This window comes from Anas platyrhynchos, chromosome 16 (assembly GCF_047663525.1).
Source record: "Anas platyrhynchos isolate ZD024472 breed Pekin duck chromosome 16, IASCAAS_PekinDuck_T2T, whole genome shotgun sequence".
Lineage (NCBI taxonomy): Eukaryota > Metazoa > Chordata > Aves > Anseriformes > Anatidae > Anas > Anas platyrhynchos.
The window spans coordinates 12,184,297-12,205,794 of NC_092602.1; the positions used below are offsets into that span (position 1 = coordinate 12,184,297).

At 48.2% G+C, this 21,498-nt stretch overlaps 1 protein-coding gene across 2 annotated transcripts in view; it reads left to right on the forward strand.

Annotated features, from left to right (window-relative positions):
- GALNT9 (polypeptide N-acetylgalactosaminyltransferase 9) overlaps positions 1–21,498 on the forward strand; it is a 429,083-nt gene that overhangs the window by 81,280 nt on the left and 326,305 nt on the right. Inside the window, exon 1 of one of the 2 annotated variants that reach the window (XM_038187419.2) lies at positions 19,427–19,582. The exons of the other annotated variant lie outside the window; for it this stretch is intronic. The gene's annotated coding sequence lies outside the window, so the exon portion shown is untranslated. Of the gene's footprint in view, positions 1–19,426; positions 19,583–21,498 lie in introns of those variants that run through there. 2 annotated transcript variants of the gene reach the window in all.

Below are 21,498 nucleotides of genomic sequence, written 5' to 3' on the forward strand. Positions count from 1 at the left end.
CTTGTTGTGGGTGACGGCAGCTAAAAACCGTCAGGTTTTGTTGGGACGTCTGTTCCCATGTGCCTAAATCACCTCTGAAAGTGGGATTGAAGTTAGTAAGGAACCTCAGCACTCCTGTGGCACTGTAATTGGTCTGCTTGATTAGTGGATAGGAAAATAATTAACCGGGAAATACTTTCCTGTCATTTGGCCTATTTGAAAGTCTGGGCCTCTGGATTATCCTGGCTCTCTCAAGGGTTAGCAGTTTCTCATGTCCTTGAGAGTAAATGCCAGAGCGTTCGGGCTTGGCGGAGGCCTCGTCTGCCTGTGCCAAGGACTTCAGAGTGTGCCTGAAGAGCAGAGCAAGGGGGAGAGCGAGAACAGAGGAGCCATTCTGGCACACGTCAGTATTCCTGGCGGTGCTGCTGCCATCAGCTGCTCTATCGGCTTTCACAGCCCCTGCTATAATTAAGATCTGTCAACACTGATAAAAGGGAGAACATTCAGTCAACTAATTAAGTATCGCTTTAATACTCTAATATTTAAATTCAGGTTCCTAAATCAGCAGAATAATAAAATGTTTTATGTCTGCTTAACTGGCAAGGGAGCAGAATGTGAATATCTCAGTGGTGGATTTAATTACCAGCCCATGCTGCCCCTGCGGAGCAGAGCTGGTTTTGCTGCCGGTGAAGCGGAACCAGGATCCGCTGGGGGCTGTGTCTTGGGGGGAGCCGGGGAACCCCAGTGGCACAGCTGGGCTGGGAAGGGCTCAAAATAAACCTCAGGATGCTCCAGAGGGGGACTCACTGTGCAGAGGAAGGGAAATGGCTCCTGGCACTGGATGGAAGGTGGGCGGCATCTTGTTTAGGCTCGCAGCCTGCAGTTCTCTGCTTTGTTTTATTAATGTCAACATGTAAGGATACCTGCTAACTTGTAATGGAGGTAGCAGAGGTGGGGGACAGTATGTCCTTATCCCTGCTGTTGGCACCTTCACAGGGTTTCTTCCACCTGTAGGCTGGAGGCAGCATGGATGTGCCTGGTACTGCAGCCTTGTCTGGCCCAGCAGAGCCACAATGGCACACTGCGAGTCCATGCAAACACTGTGGACTTATATCAGTGCTGCACACATATCTGCACTGCTTTGGTCTGTTATTGCATCATCTTTGTGTCATTGTTGTTTGTTGATTGCTCGCTGGGTCTTGGGTGCAGGCCCTGCTCACACAGTAAGCCTGGACCAAAGGTAAGCATTCAGCTGGCCTGCTGACACCCTCCGTGTAGTTCATGATGATTTATTTTTTTTTAAACTTTTCCAGGGTGGTAGCTGCATCCCTACTTATTTCCCCTGTCACCATAGTGTGCCCATGAGATGTACCAGCCATCCCATTGCGGCACAGAACAGCACAAGATCAGCTTTCCATCACAAAAGCAGCAAAATGTTCTTCTGATGATTTCCTAGGCTTTGCAACACTCAGGTCACAAAAGTCAGCTTGGGATGTGCTTGGAGGCAATAAGTTTGGTTGCTCAGTGTATCATTCAGGGCCCCAGTGATGGAGAAAAGAGCTGGAAATATATATGTCTTAGTTGGGCCAGGTGTTAAATCGAGCAAATGCTTCAGTAGGCTTGGCTTCAGTATTAGCTTCACTTTGTCCTTCTTGTGGATATTATAACAAGTACATTAACAGGCAACAGCCTTCAAGAGGAAAGGAAATATTTGTTGAAATAAGTGTCCAAGAGGGCTGCAAATTTGTATTCTAAGTATTTGCATTAGAAACTTGATGCTGGCTGTACTTACCCTGTGAAGAAACACGAACAGCCAAGCAGACCATGTGGCCTGTTAAAACAAGTGAAATTTTGCAGTTAGGGTAATTATGATTGCAACAAGTTCATTGCTGCTAATGCTGGCTATGATCCGAGGGTGGGCAGGTGAGAACTCTGGAGTTCTTTTAAGGCTTGGAACCATCTCTCAGAAATGGCATTGGCTGGAAAAAAAGGTTTGAAAAAAATCAGTTTGGAAAATCCCATTCTGTTCACACATAATTTGCAAACAGAAAAAGAGGTGAAATTCATCAAGGAAATGATTCATTACAAATGATTTGTTCAGCTGTGGTAGGGAGGATGATTTATGAATATTGATCCATTTGTAATTGCAAATATCTCCCTGTGGAAGCAGTGCACTGTATGAGGTGTGAGGTATCTGAAACAGACTGAATAAGTGTTTTTTTTGTTGTTGTTGTTGTTGTTTTTTAATATTGCAGTTAGTCTTCATATTCCAGAAGGCTTCGGTCAAGATTGCAGTCTTCTTGTGCTGCACTTTTCACACCTACTGTATGAAGGAACTCCTGGTTCAAAGAGTTTTCAGAAAATACTTTGACTTTTATTTTACTGTTGGACCACAGAAGTATTAAATGACTTGCCCAAGGTCAAAGAGAGTCTGCAGCAGGCTTTGGAAATGAATCAGGGTTGACTTAGTCCAAGTCAAATGCTTTGGTTTGCATGAAATAGTCCCAGAGCAGGAAATATTAGCAGTTAGTGTAAACATTATATATGTCTGCTACAGAAACCTCACCTTTACAAACAAGATTTTATCTGAACACTTGAACTTGGAGGAAGTGGTGTGAAATCCTGTGTAATTTGCCCTCTTCCAGTAGTAAAAGGAGCGTCAGTCACATCCAAAAGGCAGCTCAACTGCTATTGAGGTGGGTGAGGTTGAGATGGACAGACCTGTGCCCCAGTGCACCTCACCAGGAGGTCAGGCACAGGGCAGTGCAGGAGCTGTGTTCAACTGAGCTGACGAGGAGAAGGCATCTCTCGAAAAGAGATGCCACAGAGCTGGTGTGCAGCTCTCGCAGGGTTATAATCCTTTCTCCTTCTGGTGGCTTTGCATTGGAATTATTTTCTGTGTGTGTCCAGCGTGGGTGCTTTGTAGCAGGCAGCTTTCTGTCCGTGCTGCCCAAGTGTTTGTCCTGAGCGTGCAGCTCAGCAAGTGCAATGGGATGTCTGGCAGAAGTGTGGGGCTTATTTGTTTTGGAACAGAGAAATGTGGCAATTTCATACCCTGCAGTTCCTTCCTGACAACTCGTCCTCGCACATCACATTGCAGTGAGTGACAGCAACCAGAGGCTATTCATAAGGGTGGCATCTCAGCATGTAATAATCATAATTACATGAAATAATAACTATCTAAAGGGCAGCACTGTGAGTGACAAGCCAGAGAATATACCTTGACACCTGCCAAAGTTGTACTAAACACACAGAGAAATTTTCCCCAGGATCCTGTCACTTTGTCAACTAACAGAACCAGCCAGAGTTAATAAAATTACTCCACCAAAGTCAAGCAGGGTTTTTTCCCTTGCTGTCAGAGGCTCACTGCTGTAACACAGGTTCAGAGAGTCATCAAGGAGTTTGATCTAGGTCTGGCAATGCTTTTGTTGTTACTATTTCTGTCTGTAATTAATTTGAGAAGCTTCTCCGCATGGAGTTTAATCTGATAATTATTAGCAATAATAATAATAATAGTTGATAAAGTGGAGGTGGCAGCAGGCTTTGGGGACCTGCATAAAAAACCCTGGTAAAGCGTGGCATTTTCTTTGCTGCCGTTCCCTCTAACACTTAATTCTGCATTTGTGTATGGGCTGGAGTCCAGGATGAGAAGCACTGAGTAGCAGCTTGTAGCACTTAGTTTTTATCCTTGTGTGCAGCAGTAGGTGACCTTACACTCTGCAGTGTCTAATCCTTTCTTTACTGCAAACATGGAAATTGCTTGTGCAGATCCCTTTCCCCTGGAAAAATTCTGAAAAAACAGGAAAGTGTGTGTGTGTGTGAGAAGGGAACACACTTAGATAAAAGTGGACCACTGAAACTAGAGTAACAGTGCTGCATATCCCACAGGACTTCACCTTTTTATATCATCTGCACGTTACCCCAATCCCCTTTAAATGAAACAAATCCTGCTGGCTACGCTCTAGAGCATTATGGCTGGGTGCTAGACCTGCTGTCTGGAGGTGCCTGGCTCGTGCTGTGGCTGGGGTCAGAGCAGCCATGCCCAAGTGCTCTGAGCGTCTAGCAGGAGCTGTGATGCTGGAGGTAAGGTCTGTCAGAACTGGGGGAGCACAGTAGGAATGAAGATGCAGGGGCATTTTCTGCACAGCTCCTTCAGTCTTGATGATGTGCGTTTTTGGTGTCTCTTTAATGCTATTTTCATTTGAAAAAAAAAAATTCACGTAAAAGTTCTTATGGAAAAATTAAAATTGATAGAAGGACTATTTTTGCTGCATGGTTGTGAGAGGTGGTGTTTGGCCATGTCTTGCTATATCCGCCGATACCATCCCTCGCCTCCTTGAGAGGCTTATCTGTACCCTGGCTGGATGCACCAGTGGTTTCCATGGGAATGGACGGGCTGTGCAGGAGGACGGCTGCTCTCGCTGTGGGTGGCAGTGAGCTGATGGGGAGGCTGCAGCCCCGCGATGCCCTCGGCGGGCACTGCTGCCCCGCACACCGCTCCCAGGCAGGTCGTGGGCACTGCCTGCCCCTGCAAGATTTGCTGCAGGAGATGCGATCTTTAGGAGATAAATGCATGTTCCAGTGGAGGGCTGAAAATAAATGTCTGTGCAGCCTGTTGCTAATTAACAGTGTGGTGAGAGGAGGTGAGCAGGGGTTATTTATTTATCCGCTGTTTTATTCCTGCAATGAAACTGCCGCAGGGGAGAGCCGGAATGCAGGCAAAGTTTGCTTTGCTGTCACCGTGTCTCTCCAGTTTGGCTGGTCACAGCGGCCTCCTTGCTCAGAGGCTGTGGGCCGCATCCTGCTCGCAGCCCCACAAGTCCCACGAACGTTTTAGGGGCCTGCAGCACGACCTGCCCTGCTCTTGGCTTCCCAGGTGGGATGTCCCAGGAGGAAGAAGCAGCGGCTAACGGGTCAGACGGGGCAAAATGCTCGTTACCCCGTTGTTTGCTCTGCGAGGTGGCACTGCTGGAAGCCTGTGGGTTCCCCAGGAGCTGCTGGGCTCTCGGTGCAGGTGCCGCCTGCCGGGCTGCGCTGCGGGGCTGCGGCGTGCAGGGTGAGGGAGATTGGCAGGGAGCGGCCGGGGGCTGCTGGTAATACAGGGGGTGGGGGAAGGCAGAGGCTAAAACACAGCCCAGCCTGCATTCAGGCAAGGCAGATGACAGTTATTTTGATTTGTAAATGTCTACCTAGTTGGAAAAGCTGCCATAAATAATACGCAGTTGTCAGCCTGGCCTGATCCACGGGCTGTGCCGAGCAGGGCTGCGCTCAGCCGTGTACCGATGGGGGGCTATATTTTTCACAGTGTACGTACAGGGTAAACATGCAATCTTCTCGCACATGTTTGTCATTGACAAATCCCTGCTGCACCTACACTATGTCATTACCGTGTTCAGTCGCTTGAGCTTCACTTCAGAGGTTTTTTTTGTTGTTGTTGTTTTTAAATCACTTCCCTCCTTGTCCCTCAGCTGTGGCAGGGAAATCCCCCTTCCCAATCCCCCTTCCCACAGCCCTGCTTTTGTATCTGCTGCTCTAGCTCCAAGTGGCTGCTTGTTTGGGTTTTGCCGTAGCAGTCAGCAGCAGTGTCAGCACTGGGAGGACATCTCTGGGTAGCCCCAAAATGTGCCATGCTGCAGATTGCTTCACCCCACGCTAGGGAGCCACATAAAACTGAGCCATTTCCAGGAAGATACTTGACTGTTGCCAAGATTTTACCTGTTTGGTGGATAAACAGAGCGCTTAAATCTTCAGGACTATCAATATTTATAGATTAATCTCTTTGAAGCCTGCGAGGGAGTGCTGCGCATCATCCACCCTGCCCTCCTTAGGCTGCTCCAGGCTGTATTTTGCCACTGCCCCCAGCCTTTCCCCTCTGTTTCTGTATATGATGTTTTAGTGCTGGATCGTAGCCTTCCAGGACAGTGGGCATCTCTTCTTGGTGTATGGTGGTGGTGCATACTGGGGCTGCTGGGTATCTCTACAATGCACACAGTGAAATGTCCTGTGTTAAAAGAAGTTTCAGCCTCTTCTAGTTGTGTTGTCCAAGATCACCAACTGGTCTGTGAGCTGGAGTTATGGTCAGGTAATTACTGAGATGGAAGAGAGCAGGAGGAGTTTTGCTATTCTCCATCAGCAAAGAGCTCTGAAAATTGCACCCAGAGAGTCACTTTAGCTCAGTTGTGGGCTGTTTGTAATCCTACAAACGAATTGCCAAAAAGTCCCCTGAACGTTTGGGAAACGTTTGGGGGCAACCCTAGGTGGGTTGATGGCTTGCCATCAAGGCGCATGTGTTTCTCACAGCTTGGTGTGGCTTTGTCTGGGCATTTGCCTGAATTGATCCTTGCGCTCTGGGCTCAAGCAGATTTGAAAGAGAAATGAGGGGGACACAGGCTGTAGGCTGAGCTGAGCGCAATGCTCACATCCCCTCGGGAAGCCAGGCTGCTGGGGGTTTGCACAGCTGTGACCTCCAGTCTCATAAGGAAATCACCCCGTTAAAGACACACACATCTTCTAACAGTCCCTTCTCTCAAGGCTGAAATCGCTACCAGTAAATGCCCCATCTGAAAATACATTTTGCACAGTAGTCGACTTCCATGCGCCATTTCAGCTGGCCAGTCTTCCTGGGATGGCAAAGCAGGGCTTGCTGTTAAATCAAAGTGCCTTGTTATTTTCTTTGCTCCGTGATTGATATGTCTCATCGTGTCACCAGCCTATATATAGCTTCTCCCTACTGGGAGACATAGTGGCTGCTCCTGGCCGTGTCACCTCAGGTTGGATTAATTAACCCTGACATCATACATTTCCAGGGACAGAGATCACATTCCCTGCTGCCTGTAAACAGAAGCTGCGCACAGAATAAATGCAGGCAGGAGGCAGTGGGGAGGCTGTGTAAACACGGGTGGTTTGCGCGGAGCCAAGGCATTTCCAGTGCCTACTAAAAAGAGCAGAAGCCAACTTTTCATCTCCTTGTTTTTCTTAGGGCTTAGCGAGGAACCAGTAAGTTCGCTGCAGCTCTGATTACAAACATTTGCTCTTTTCTTTAGCCCCGGTGACTCTGCTGTTGGCTTGGTGACAGCGTTTATCCAGTCTCAGTGGTTCAACAGCATTTGTCTATTCTCTCTGAGGCCAAGCTGTCCCCAGTGCCTCGTAGGAACAGCGAGGCCGGGGTTTCTGCTGGGGGGCTGTTTGGGGTGCAGTGCTGGGGGCAGAGCTGTGGGTGTGGGGCCAGGGGCAGGCAGGCAGCAGAGGGTCTGCCCACCAGCTCTGGAAGGCTGTAATTGCTCTCCCAGCTGTGGTAGTAAAATGAGGGATGTTTGAGATTTGAGAGGTCAGGCTGAGAAGTTTACCTTAACTAAAACAATAATAATATGTCTTTCAACTAAAAGCTGGCAGCCTGCGATCGTTTCCAATCCCTACTTCAGAGCTAAGATAACACCAGGGGAGCCACTGCTGCAGGCTCCACCAGGAGCCATCTCTCCATATCCTCACATTCACTGCTCGAGTCTTCCTTAGGTTTGTGGCAACTAGCTGTTCCCATAGGATGGATCCTCCCGGGAATGGGCTTCTGGCTTTGTTAACACTGAGACGAGGGCTTTTCCTCACTTCTCTGTTTATTTATTTTTCTATAACAAGATATAGGTTGGGCCTCTTGGGAGAGGACGGGGGCGGAGAGGGAGATGCTGGCTGGATGTTCTCTCGCTACAGCCATAGCTGATAAAGCTTGTGCCTGTCCTGCCCTAAACCATACTTGTGTGAGGAAGTTCCTGGAGCCCCCAGGTGTCCAGCACAACCTTCTGCAGGGGCTCAGGCCGGGGAGCAAAGACCAGCAGCTGCTCCAGCTCTGCAGCTGAAGCCTGCAATCCTGCTGCTGTGCCTCTCGGTCTAGTAGTTTTCTGACTCGTGTTGTTCATCTGTGTTGGCATCGCCTGGCCTCTTTGAGAACAGGGGGGAGCCTTGGTGGGAGCACTGGTTGGTGGGCATCCATGTGGGCTTGCCCGGAGCTCTGTGAGGGTTGCTTGAAAAAATGGGAAATTTTCAGGCTCCTGCCGTGACCTACTGAGAGCTGAAGTGCCTGGAAGTCTCTGCATAGTGTCCCATATTTTAGAGGTGGTGCCTGGCAGTCCTATACCTGTTGTGAACTGGTAGTGGGCTTTTTTGCAATCCAGTGTGGATTCTCCTCCTCTCAAAGTCAACAGGTCTTTCTGTGGATCCCTACAGGACCAACTTTCATGTTATGTCTGAGCATTGTGTGTGATGTCCCGTGTTTGCGTTCAGCTTCTTGGGACTTAGTTTTCGCTAACAGTTCTGGAGCTGAACGTAAGGATGTGAGGGAGCAAACCCAGCCCTCTGCCTTTAGGGCAACTTTACACTTTTCAAAAGAGCATCTGCCTCTGTAAAGAGTGAAAATGGAGCATTCTCTTCCCCTGCTTTATGTTTGCTGCATTTGGAACCTCACAGACTAAGGCCCATTTGTGTTGATCCAAAAAAGCCAGAAAGGGTTTATAACCTCATCACTTTTTCCCTGTTGTGCTGACTCTTGTGAGCCTGACCCTTTGCAGTGTGGTGCACTGCACCACGCGCAACATAAGCCCAAGAGGCCTGTTCCTCTCCAGGTTTGGACTCCACTCTCTTCCTATAGTGATTTTTTTTTCCTTTCCTGGCTCGTTGGTATTGCTCCTGCTGAGAGCTGGCAGCTGAGCCAGCAGTGAGTCAGGGGCAGTGGGAGGCAGCTGGGTGGAACCGTGCTCGGTAGGTTCCTCCTGAAGACAGGGATCTGCCGGTGCCTCTGCAGGACTGCTCCGAGGTCACCGCTGGGTCTGGGGCTGGCGATGACCATGATTTCCCAGGACTGCAGCTGGGAAGGCTCTGTGCAGGCCTGTGCAGGATGTGTGATGAGGAAGCTGATGGGAGGTGGGGACAGGGGGGACGCAGCGAGGGGAGGGTGGCAGATGTGGTTCTGGAGGAGCGTCCAGCTGCGGTGCTAGCAGCCTCGAGCATCCCTGCGCCGGCTGGGTTCGTATGGCTTCTGGGTATGCAGGGAGGGAAGGGGACAGGCACCTGCAGTCCTTACAACCAGCAAAACTTGCCCCATGTCAGGGCTTTTACAAATGTTAAACAGAGACAGAGTTTTCAATAGGCAGGTGGGGCTGGGGTTGCGGTCTGGGTTGGTCCCCTGGCTCAGCCCCGGCTTGCCTGGGTGACCTTGGCACGGATACCGTAGGTGACCTTGGCTGCTGGCTTTGCTGAACTTTGGCTTCAGACTTTCCAAACCAAGTGTGTTCTTAGTTGGAGCAAAAGCGCTTTGGTTTTATTTGAAAATACTACTGAGGGATGGCAGGGGGAGAGAGCATGAGAGATTAAGCCTGCTCGTGGATTGGATCAGAGTACAATATTTTGTCTCCCACTGTGCTACCAGCTGTATGAGACAAAAATGTCAGAAATCCTGCAGCAGGCAATTACAGCCCGACGGCAGGCTGCTTACTGCCTAACCTCTGCTAGTTTAGGTTTATATCCCCAAACAAGGGGTTGTCTCTCTCCCAAAGCTCTTTGTTCTCTGCTTTCTTGTTAGGAGTCTGAACTGCCTCCGTGCCTCTCAGTGCGACCCTTGGAGGAGAGGTGCGTAGTGCGAAGGAGAGCTCAGCAGTGGTATTGTGCTGGTCCCGTAGAGAAAAAGGGCTTGCTGTCAATCCAGAGCATGCCCCTTGAAACATCTTGTGAGCCTCTTCCTTCTCCTCACACTGTTGCATGTGAGATTTATTTTTCCAGCCTCCACAGCGTGCGTTAGCTCTGCGTATGTCTGGCTGGAAAATCATCTTGCTGTTCCATGCCTGTATTTTGCAAACTTCCCCGGGCCTGTTATCTCTCTTTTATTTCTCTTTGCAATACCTTTTATCCTGGAATGATCTGAACTTAATTTAATTGCCATTTGCTCTGTGCACATGAAAAAAAAATAAATTATCCCAAGCTCCAGACAAATCCCTGTAGTACCCCCTGAGTACCTCCCTTCAAGCTGATACGTTTCTGGTCCTTATTGTTCCTTTGTTCATTATGCTTAAGGCAGCATTAAACAGGAATGAAGGTGTGTGTAGCTGAGCCAAATTGGAAGCTGATGAGTAATAAAAAAATTGCTCTACATTTGTGTAATGAGGGGTGGAGTAAAATAGCCTAATGTTGTGAAAACACAGCCGGGAGGAGAGGGGATGGCTCGTGTTATTGCCGATAAGCACTGAAGGCATGCAGCACAGATCAGCCCCTGTGGTCTGGGGTGAAGCGGATCCTCTCTGTGTGCTGATGTCCTACAGAACCTGCAGCAGACAGCAGCGATGTGACAGCGGGCGCTGGACCTGCACAAAGCAAGCTGCGGGACCAAGTGGCTGCAGTGGTGCCTGCTGTGCACCCTTACCACACTGCTTTATCCACGTCCATCCCCACACCTCGTGCACCCCAGCCCATCCCCTCATGCAGCTGAGTGTCCGTGTGTCCTGAGCCCTGCAGGACAGACACAGCGCTGCCAGGGAGAGTAGAAAGGAGCCCTGGGGGGGGGAACCCTGCCCTGGTGCACGCATGCCTTGTCCCCCCGCTGCCCAGAGCAGGCTGAGGCAGGCCGCTGGATGTTGCTGTCGCTGAGAGCAGCACAGAGCAGGCCGTGCCCGCACAGCTAACGTACTGGAGGGAGGGCTGATGGCAACTGAAAGTTCATTAGCACTCGCCTCTAACCACAAACGTACTCACTGCACTGCCTGCGCAGCGCCAAAGTCTGACTTTGCAGACATTTCCCAGCAGGACGTGTGGCAGAAGGAGATGACGTTTAAATGTATTGATGGTATAAGGCAGAGGCCTGGCTAAGTGTCATCGGTTCCTGCCCTAGAAATATCTCAAGTGGGCTCTGCCCAGTGGGACCAGTGCCTCTGTGGCCTTCCCATCGCCCCTGATGGCCTCGTCTCACCCCGCTGTGCCGGGGGCACCGGCACCGGGCTGGGGGGAGCCTGTGAGCGTGTGCGACCACCAGGCCCGAGGGTGAGCTGCTTTTGCCAATCAGCACCTTTTCTTTATTTTTCAAGGTACTTTGCAAAAGCACTATCATATATAATTGGTTCTGGATTGCTGCACAAACCTCATTCAGATAACACTTGTCACCTTGGGAATAGCTAATGAGACATAACGAGCCAGCATCAGCGTGCCCGGGCTGAAGGGCTTTCCGTGCATCTCTGTTTCGTTATCTTTGTGTTTCTGAATGTCTTGAAGAATAAACATACACATGTATTTTAAGCAATCACTTCCTTGCACAGATCTGTTCTGTTTTAAATCATTAAGTGTGTTCCTTTAGCAGATCAACATTATTGTGCTGCTCTTCTGATGCAGCGCCAGATATATTTATTTTCTTAGCTGAAATGATTTCCTCAGCAGATTTGCCTTTGAAAGGACACTGCTCTGAGGGCATCTTGTTTAAACCTATGCTCATCTAGCGGCGACTGTGCTCTTTTGATAGACACCTTGCAGATAGGGAACGATTCATTATTATGGGAAAACAAATGTTCATATTCGAGCCATCTTAGAAGTACATCAAAATCTGTATGAAGCAGACTTTAAGCAAACGAACTATAAAATTCTGGTTTTGATTATCTCAGAGAATCCCTGCTGAAAGTAATAAGGCAGCATCAGGCAAAAGACATTCTAGGCTCAATATTACCAAGTATTAATTATTGTTACCTCTTTGCCAGCTGATAGCAGTAGTTGTAGCCCTGCAATTTAGCTTTCCAGCAGAAAGAAAGGTATTTGATCAAAATTAGAAAATAAAGCTTGTTCTAAATATGTCGGACCTGAAACAAAAGCTGGTGCACAGGGGTTTCTTCCCCCAAAGCACAGCTGAGTGTGCCTCTGCTTTAAGGAAGTGGCTTTCAGGCCAGTCCATGGCAGAGAGCAGCCCTGGCTGCTGCTCCTCCTGCAGGACATCTCACAGGACTGCTGAGGGCAAGGAGAGGCCACGGGGGCAGGCGAGGGGAGCTTCAGGTCTTTTCGAGTCTCCAGCATGCTCTCCAAGAAAGGCAACTTGGATGACTTTGTACAACAGTGACATCTGGTGATACCCATCAATATTTACTGTCTCCATCAGCCTTTTTTCAGAGGGTGGAGTTGCAGGCTGCGAAGTCCTTGCTGCTTGGGAAGTTAGAGCAGGCACGGGGGCTTGACTCGAGACCAAGACCTGTCGGGACTGCTCCTGGAAGGCAGCTTGCCCTGCTGGGGCTGGGTACGGCGGTGTTTTGTAGGCAGGGGCAGGATGCAGACATGTCAGCAGCAGGAAGGGTGCTGGCTGCTGCGGTGGGAGTGGGTGACAAGCTGCCCCGAGCTGCCCAGGGTGGAGATCTCCATCCTCCTCCTGAGCCAGCCGGGAGTGCAGCCTTCTCACTGCAGACCTCGTCACTGGCAGCGCTGGCGAGAAAAGCCCCGTGCCTTGCTGCAGGTGGCACGTCCTGACTCCACGAGGACGAGGTGATGTGTGAGCAGAGGACAGCTTCTACTTGCCCGTCTTTTCCCCTCCCCAGCAACCTGCAGCAGGTGGTCACATTCCTGCCCCTTTCCTCAGTAATTACAGCCTCTCCCTGCCTTGCTTTGCACCACGCCTCTGTGATCTGGGGGAAAAAGGCCCATTTTCCATTAAATGGTCATCAAGGATGTTTGCTGGCCCATCTGTCTGATGGGCCCTGTGTGTGGTACACTTGTTTGTGACCTTTTTTTTTTTCCCTCTTCAGTATTTGTGCAAATTAAAACAATTCAGAAGAAGGGGTTTCTATGGGTTAATTCCAATACGTGGAGTGCTTGAAAGAAGTCAGGTTATTCCCTCTTTCCAAGGGATTAAAAGTGGCTTTAGGCCTAAATCCTGGCAGTGCATCCAGACCACCTTCCAGGAGCAGTGCTCACAGGAGCACTTGGTGCCTGCTGCTGTGTCTCATGAAAACAAGATCGCTGTGCTCCTGGGGGCAGGGCCTTGGTACCGTCTTGTTCTGCGTCGAGCATATAAATGATGCTTAACAAAGAGCTAATAGGAAAAGTGATGGTTTGAATATGCTAACGTGGAGGACGGAGGGAGAGGCCTGTAGTGAGGCTGAATTCGATTTCTTTAATATTAGCTATTAAACATGCAAAATAAGCAGAGTTGATGTGATTATTCCATACCTCTTTCCTTCCAAAGGAGAGAATATGAATGAAATCACCCCTTGGAGAGCAATAGTAAGATAATGTTTTCACACCATTAGTCAGATGCTAAAATATCAATACACTTTTCCTTGGCAATACGAAGCCAGAAACAACAATCAGACGATGGTAACAGCTTGTGTGCTGCCCAAGGAGCTTCTTTCGGTTCTTCTCAGACCCTTGCTGTGCCTGAGGAGCTGCGGCCGCTGCAGGTCTGTTCCCAGGAGGTCCTGGCTTTCTCCAGGAAACTCACACCTCTGTGCTACTCTCTCTGGTTCGTGTGACATTGTGTTTTACATCCTCACCAAATACCAGGAAATCTTCCAAAGGAAAAGCTTAGGCTTGGCTGTAGTAAAATGCAGATAAATCCCTATGATCTCAAGAAGAGAGAGAAAAAATATCCCTTAGGTAAAATCAAGGCACAGCTTCATACAGATGGACAAGGCTCTGTTGGGGAACCAGAAGTATGCCCCATGTTCAGTGCTCTTCAGTTTAAAGAGGCAGCCTGTTCAAACCTATCTGCTAGAATTGGGAAAAATGTGTTAGTGAGAGCACATCAAATATATCTGCGGTGCTAGATAAATTGTTCGTTTTGAGAAAATGCATATCTTACCCTACTGGTGGTGTGGAGAGGGCTGATGCGACTGGAGATAGCACTGTCCAGGGACAAAAGAATTAATGTAAACTCAAAGGCAATTTTTTCTTCAGTGATTTCAGGGACGCAACGAGTGTACCAGCCAAGTCACAGGAGTAGGACATAAAGGAGAGCCAAACAGCTCTTGTTTTCCATGGATCTGTTCTGGCCTGCCCATAGGGTAGGATCTGGGGAGGCTGCATGGAGGGAGTAAGTTGACAGTGAAGGTTGGGAGCAACAGTGCTGAAGTCAATGGGGCTGCACAGGTGCAAGAAGAAACTCAGGTCCTTAGAGTTCCCTTACTGCTTTATTTCTGAAGCTGCTGGAGGACAGGGAGAGCTTTAGAGAAGGTCTGCAGTGGTCTTAGTCATGGCTGATCCTCCTTCTATGAGAAACTGCAACTTCTGCACCAGGATAATGATGAGGGGTTTTAATATCCTAAAAATAATCTATTTTTTTGCAAAGAGAGGTGCACGTGGCTGGAAAACTAAGTAGAGTGGTGGTTGGGCTCCCCATGGGAGTTACCCTACCAGAGACTTCCCAGAGTTTTCTGCAAGGACCAGAACTCTTCAGCTTTGCTTGGTGAGAAAATTATCTCAACATGTTTCAACAAACTTCTTAGTTACCCAGACTGTGTCCTGCTGCATGCTCCTGAGTGTCCCCTTGCCTCCAGGTCACATCACTGGCTGCAGTTCAGCTTACCTAAGCTGGAGTCAAGATGCTTTGGCATGCCTGCACCAACTAGCTCAACCTGCTCCTGGGCTCCTCTTCCGCCCATAACACCTTCCTGGCCAGGGAATGAGACTTGTTTATCCCTCTTTGCTCAAAACCTGGATTTCCTCAGGAGCCTCCAGAAGCTGCCTGTGCTCCTGGGAAGCTGGGGCTGTCCCCGGGTCCGTGCTTCCCTGCATTTCACCTCCTTAACCCCACTGGTGTGCTGGAAACCAAAAGTTCCCTGGCAGTCCCTGGGGGATCCTTGTTGGCTTTTATGGTCTCTAAAAGACCTCTGCGTGGATTTGTAGTCATTCTACGTGTACACGGGGCAACACTAACATAACTGGTAATTAATTTGTTTTAATTGTTTTTATATAATCCCCGCGAGCGACCTCATGTTTTGTTTTGCATCTGTTATGTTTCTGACTCAAATTTTAATGCCTTAATGGGAACGGTGCCAACTGCTGTTACACTGAGCTATGAGCAATCTCCTGGCACACTTCCAGTCCTTTATTGTGGAACTAACTATACAGCACTGTAATTTAACTAGCAAAATGTGGCAAATCACTATTATTAATAACAATAAATCTATTTCTGCAGGTTGACAGCATTAAAATAACAAATTACTCTGCAAAGAAAGCTGGTAATTTTGGGTGCTTTCCACTGCGATCATTGCAGAAGTGTAATATCCATTATTAAGAGCCCTTTGGTGTCTCATGAAGGAGCTGTTTGCACATGACAATGCATCACGGTTCTTACTATGGGGGAGGATACCGAGGTCTTGACCTTGGCTATTTCAGTAATCCATCGTTTAAATTTAAATGTTAATGTCAGGATGGGGCGGGTTAGGGAAAATTGTCTCTCTGCCCAGTTCCCCTCTTTTTTAATAATTCTGTCTCATCCAGTTAGTCAAATCTTAATGCCTGAGATCTTCATTTCTCCCGCAGCCTTCCCTTCTTCCCATTCCGTGTTGCTGTCTTCATCCTTGAATCCGTGGTGCCCTGCAAGGCACAAGTCCCCGTAGGCTTAGCGGAGTACTCGATTTGTGCAAGGCTTTACCCATGAGAGCAGTGCCCACCAGACGCTCGTATTTTTAGGGGTTGGCAGCTGATCTCCTGCAGAGCACCACTGGGTTGCAACAGCCCAGGCATTTTCAAAAAGACCCAGTTGAAATCAGGGGTTAAATTACTTCCAGGCTGAAGTTCCTTCTGGGGTTTACTCACTGAACACGGAGGTTAACCTTAAGCTCTTTGAGTGGTCCATCTCTTAAATCTGTCCCACACCTTTGTTGGGCAAACCTGGGCCATGACCATAGTCTGGGGCACTTGGGTGAGGCAAAACTAACTTTCTGCAGCTGAGCTGAAGGAAGCCACGTCAGCCCCTTCATCTCTGAGCAGCTGGGGATTGTGAGGGGAGCGAAGTGTGTGCCGGCTCCTCGGGGTGCAGGTGCAGAGCTGGGGGCTGGGGGTGCTGGGAGGGAGGGAAATGGGGGTGTGGCAGGGAACTGGTGACTGTATGGGAGTCGGGGCTTGACTGACTTAACTGCTTATTTACTTTGGTTTTGTACTTTGGATTGGTGGAACAGGCATTCTAGTAAGCTTAAATGGGAGTTAAAACATCACAGAAAAGGGAACACTGGAGTATCTGCCTTGTGAGTTGCAGGCACCAAAATCTTGTTGTAAAGGCAGACTAGTGCAGTCTGCAAAGTTACTTTTCGATCAAGAACTCATAGCATACATGAGGTTTTACTCATTCTTTTTGCCTGTTATGTCAGGGCAGTGTGAATCTAAGCCCACTGAATAATGAAGAATGAATAATGAATTACCAGCCCACTGGTAACAAAGAGGTTGTTACTGGTTGTTTCCTCAGCCTCTTTGTTCATCCAATGAGTGGGCAAAAAGCTTTAAGTTGTCAGTTACGGAAGGGGAATGTGTGATGTGAGTGTCCGTGGCTGCCATCTCTGCTAACTGGTGAGGGTGCTCTCTGGCTCTGAAAGCTCTCCTGGCATAAGTGGGACAGCCCCGGACACAGGCTCTGAGTAACAAGTCAGGGTGCTGGAAACTGTGCTGGGCAAGCAGGTAAGTCTGGTGCAAATTGCTAAGTGATGACTGAACAGAGCATCAGCGAGTGTGGAGAAAGGGCAGATTCCGTGTCCACTCTGGTGCAGCTGAAGAAGTCACTGCGGGGTGGTTTGCAATGGGTTGCCACATTCCCTCTTAGATCCTTGCATGCAGAGCGAGTGGCTTAGCACTGCTGTAGCAGCAGGGCACTGTTAGTGTTGTGATTGGGGGGTTTCTTTATTTGTCTAGTTTCAATTTTGCAGAAGGAATTAGGAAGGGAAGGCTGGAAATCGCTTCCACTCTTCGTGCTTGCGTAAACCAGAAGAGATTCATTTCCTCACCCAGGAGGCTTGCAGCAGGACAGCACCTGCCTTCTTCCACATGGGGCGTATGTGTCTGGGTGGGGGCTTCAAAGTTCCCCGGATAGAGCCCAAGCCCACAGGCTTCTCTAGTGGTAGCTCCCAGTGCTTAGTCAGTTTTCTTAGCGATTAAAGTCTCTCCTGGGTAGCTGAACGGACTCTGCAGGGTTTAATCCACAGCCTCTGCAGCGAAGGTACCAGCCGTGCCATACGGAGCTGTTCAGAGAGATGCAGCCCCTTGCGAGCACTAACAGTAAAATGCGGCTTTGAGCTGTTATCCAGCCTAATCTGCAGATCAGACTGTGATAATTCAAGCTTAGCCAGTTCCACACCAGCTGCTTCTCTCCCAGACAAATGCCTGCAGCTCCGAGGGGTGGTGGTGTCGATGGGCTGCTGAAGGGATTTGGGGGCCCCAGTTCTCCTTAAAAAAATCCTGGTTTATTCCCATTATGTCAGTGCTTTTCATCCCACCCTTTGCTTTCACCTGAAGGTCCTATGGCACCTGACAAGTGAGATGAAGGCACCTGACCCTTTGAGTGGTTTCATCCTGCTGATGCGTGAAGCAGCCAGATCCTTGGCACGGTGCGGTGCGGCGTGGTGATGCCTCCAAGCTCTTGCTCCACTCCTGGAGCATTTGGTTGGGAGGGTACCCCAGAGGTGTTGCCCAGCATGGTCTTTGAAGAGTCATGACAATTTTAAAGCGTGTGTTTGCAGTGAGAGCCTGGCTTTGGTGATCTACTTGGTACTGCACTGTTTACCCGTCTTGTTCCTCCTGGCCTGTCCTTGTCATTCAGGGGCACGGGCACAACTGGCTGCTGTCCGGCAGGCAGACTGCTGCGGGATGAAACCCTTCTTCTTAAAACTCTTTGGTGTCGTAGACCTTTCACTTTGGGAAGAAAGTTCATGTAGGCCCTTGATTTTGTAGAGCTCCTGCCTGCAGGCGAGCATGGTTAATTGAAATCTGAGGATATTTCCACAGTTATTTGAAATCCTGTTTTCTGCAGAAGCAGAGATATAGAGGAAATGTGCACTGCTGCAAAACTGCATTAAACAAAGAGTTGGCAAGTCAGAAGTGGCGTAATTTATGCCTTCAAAAAGGTGTTTCATGGTGATTAAACTAAAAAACAAAACAAAACAAAAAAGCAAACCACACGCACCATTAATGGAGTTTCTCTTATCTTAAAAGTCAGAGGCCAATGATATTGCAGATGAAAAGCATTGGATTCTGTGACCAGAAGGGTTACCTGCAAATTAGCTGCTGCTATTAGTGACAAGACAAGGAGATATTAAAATAATGAACCCAGGTGCAAGCTACCTGGAACTGCTTCTAAGTGCTAAGGGCTCCCCTTCTAAAGGTCTCATTCCTTACTCAATCTGCAGCAGGGACTTGAAGCAAGATGGTGCTCTTGGGACAATCCCAGCACTACCGACAGGGTGGCTGTCTCGACGGGTCTCTGCATTTGCATGTTGGGAGTATTTTGGGTGGGCAGAATGACTGGTGTGTACGTGGCAGACAGCAGGGTGGTGGCTGGACGTGGGGTGGGTGCATTTACTGCTCCTATTTTTGTTAGGGGACTACTCATGCAGAACCAAACCAGCAGAAAAAAAAACTTATTTTCTTTCTGCAGACAGCCGTGGTCATATATTGGCTCTGTTTAAAAACATCTGAGTACCTTAAGAGTGTGGTTTATTTTATTGGTTGGTTAATATCTAGATGATACCCCTTATCAGGTTTGACAGGTCAACTTCATGGCCTAAATAACTGAACAGCATCCTTTTAATGCTGAATTTCTGGCTTTTGTTGGTCTGTCTCATAGCTGGGGTGTTATCTAGCCTGTGGAATTTGATTTATTTCTGCGCTGGCATGTCCAGAAGAATCCGTGTAAAGAAAACAAACGGCATGTCCCCTTCACAGGAGATCTTGGCTGCTATTTCTCTACCCACTAAAAGCTTTATCACTCAGCCTTGTTATTACCATACTAAACGGAACACTTCAGAGCTTAGCGGCTTAACAAGATAAAAACATGCTTTGCGGTTAATGTGGTTACTGTAGGCATGCACATGGGGCCGGCGAGGAGAGCTGCTCACTTCCTGCTGGTGCAGCTGCGGATCGGCGGAAAATAACTTTGATAAAGCCTATGAAGGCAGGCAATTCAAGATACGTTTGAGCTTTATCGGGGTAGCTCTCTGTACGCAGACCTAAGGTGGAGGAAAGGCCACCCTGCCATGTAATTTTGCATCCAAACTAAATTTGCTCTCCGCCATGCTTCGTGTCTGTGTTCTTCCTCCGGTCAAGTGCTGTTGACTACAAGGGTGTTTTCCAGTTCAAAGGAACAGACTGGGATTCCCCAGCTGACACCATGTCTTGAAAATAGTCCAGGAGGCTTTTTTTTTCCCTATGAGTAAGGAGCCTTGTGTTGTCTGAAATGTGTAACACTGCAAATTTAGGAAAATTCTACTCTCTGTGTCATTTACCTTTTGGAAATTCATGACTTTGTGTGTGAGATGAAGGCAGATGTCTGGATTCTGAGCTGCTAAAACTTGATAACAACTTGTTTGCTGGTGTTTCCTCCTCCTGGCGTCCAGGTTTGACTCCTCGGGATACCACCAAAACACACCCCTTCTCCTGAAACACTTCTGAAGAAGTGAGTTTGCAAGTTTAGCTCTGGAATCCTTTTCATAGACCTTCCTATAATTTCTGAATGTATCTTGATTTTCTTTAAAGCATATCTTAATACAATACTTAGATCTACAGAAGGCTCCCAAAGGCAGCTTTCTATTTTGAGCTTAAGAAGCAGGAGACATTATGTATGATTTGTCTCTTTTTTGGTTGATCCTGTTTACGAAGGATCAGATTGTTACAACAGCACATTCAGTCCTTTTTTCTCCTTCCCAAAACTTCATGGGTCTGGCTCCCTCTGTGAGACCTTTTTCGACCTTGCTTTGACTTTTGCTTGTTTTTTTATGGTTGCTGTTAATAGTCTATTTTTATTGCTTCCTTCCTCTGTCCCTACGTTTTGTTTCTCTCTTCGTTTATACTGAAGGATAAGCTGTCTTCTCACAGTGTGAGCACATTTACTATCCCAAGACTGCTTAGACATTTTTAACCAAAGATTTTATAAGAAAAAGAATATACATTTTCTGGGACACTGCTAATAAGGACATTTCTGTGGCTGTGATCACATACTAACTTCATACCAGATAAAATTGCTGTGAGCTGAAAGATAGCCCACGCTGGTTGTAGGTTGCACAGCGTTGCTTCTCTGCTCTTTGCATCCCCTCTCCATCTGGATGGGGCAGGACAAACAAGTAACGAGCGTCGGGATGAGAGGGATGGTGCCATGTTATGTCAGATCATGCAGCTGCCTTCGGTCTGTGCTCTGCAGCCCTGATCGTTTCACATTGCAATGCACGTTCTTCTCTTACAGGCTCCTGTATCTTAATCCCGTGTTGCTTGTGCTAAAGCTAGCAGTTAGTTAAATAGTACACAGATGTGTACATTTCAGTGTCAGAGTTAGTACTCGGAGCTATAGTTCAGTTTGCTGTGGAAAATATTTTTCATGCACGCAGCATGCAATAGAAAAGCTGTTTCCAGAGCACAGTTCCTTCCCAGTAATTACGGCAGTCTCTCGCTCACCAAATGCTTAAACTCCTTTCTAAAGGTTGCAGTCAGGAAGGAATAATAACCAATTAAAATATTATTGACATTTACCGATAAGGCAAAGTCTGTGGTGTAGGCAGCAGGAGCAGGTGTTGCAGCTGGGGGAAAGGAATATTCATGAGCTACCTCTTGAAGCCTCAGCCTCGTGACCTGCCTAGGAACCTTGGCTAAGAATTTATTAGTGCAGCCATTAATTATCTATTAGCACTTTAGATTACGCTTCCTTGTATAAATAGTTTATGAGGTGTATTCAGATGTTTCATTGTGGACCCTGTGCAATGCCACGATCCTCCCCAGCCTCCTCTGGCAGGCTTGTGTGAGGACCGCAGGTACGTGACCTTGCATGCTTACAGGGCAGCATCTTGCTGTGTGCGAGACCTTTGAAATTGTTGTGTGATACAAGTCAGGCTGCCTCTCTGTTCACTCAGCAATGTACATCTGGTGTGCTTAGAGCTTTGGAAATCTAAAAACACCGCGTGATATGTTATGAAGAAAGACATCTGCCTGCATTCTCATGAGCTGGTTTGAGAGGGATCCTCGCAGCACCCGGCCCTTCCTGGGGAAGCAGGAGAACAAATGGCACTATGGTGAAGAGTTGGTGTCCCACGGCCTGCACACAGCCCCCTCCTCTGTGCTATTGTCATGCCCACTCTCAGCTCAGCACTTCTGTTTTCAAGCCTGATGGTATCACACGTGAGGAGTGGAGATATCTCAGTGAATCACGTGTGCTCTGCTTGTTGCTAGTGGCTCCGGAATTCACATTCATGGAGAAGTCCTGCCAGGGGTGTGCTTGCCACATCAACGTCTCCAGTTCATGCATTATGCAAAGTGTTTGCAGCAGTCAAATGCTGAAACAGCTGAAAACATTCAAATTTAGTGCAAAATGTACACTTCGTGTTA